We start from the raw sequence: 474 nt of genomic DNA, 5'->3' as shown, positions 1-474 counted from the left end.
AATAATAATAATAATAATAATAATAATAATAATAATAATAATCAGAAAAACAAATAATTGGACGAAGAATATAATTATTTCCCGTTATAATCGCCACTATTCCAGGGAGAGACAAGATAAACAATGGCTTTAAAAAGGAGAAAAAAAAATCTCGATTGCGTGGTGGGAGTATCTTGAAAACCTTCCAGAATTCCTGCCAAATTTGCAACAGATACCGCAAATGCATGTGAGTGTGTGCGTGTGTGTGTGTGTGTATTTGTTTACGAATGTATGCATGTATTCTTCTTCTTCTTATTATGATTATTATTGTTGTTGCTGTTGTTGTTGTTGTTATTGCGCTAGTCCAACATTAACTTTATAAGTTGCGATATACTCGAAAAATGTATTCTTTATCCCCTCATCCGAAAGATCGCGGATATTGTATCCCGTTATTCCGGTTTGCCTCACGCATCGCTCCATGCGTTCGTTTCCCCT

The 474-nt window shown here is 34.8% G+C and overlaps 1 protein-coding gene across 3 annotated transcripts in view; it reads right to left on the bottom strand.

The window, feature by feature from the left end:
* The window catches only part of LOC106869455 (contactin), a 47,119-nt gene that overhangs the window by 3,724 nt on the left and 42,921 nt on the right, over positions 1-474 (bottom strand). The gene's annotated exons all lie outside the window — the stretch shown is intronic.

The sequence above is a fragment of the Octopus bimaculoides genome, chromosome 17 (genome assembly GCF_001194135.2).
Source record: "Octopus bimaculoides isolate UCB-OBI-ISO-001 chromosome 17, ASM119413v2, whole genome shotgun sequence".
NCBI classification, from domain to species: domain Eukaryota; kingdom Metazoa; phylum Mollusca; class Cephalopoda; order Octopoda; family Octopodidae; genus Octopus; species Octopus bimaculoides.
The sequence above is the reverse complement of the archived record's forward strand: the minus strand, read 5'-3'. Positions and strand labels throughout refer to the sequence as shown.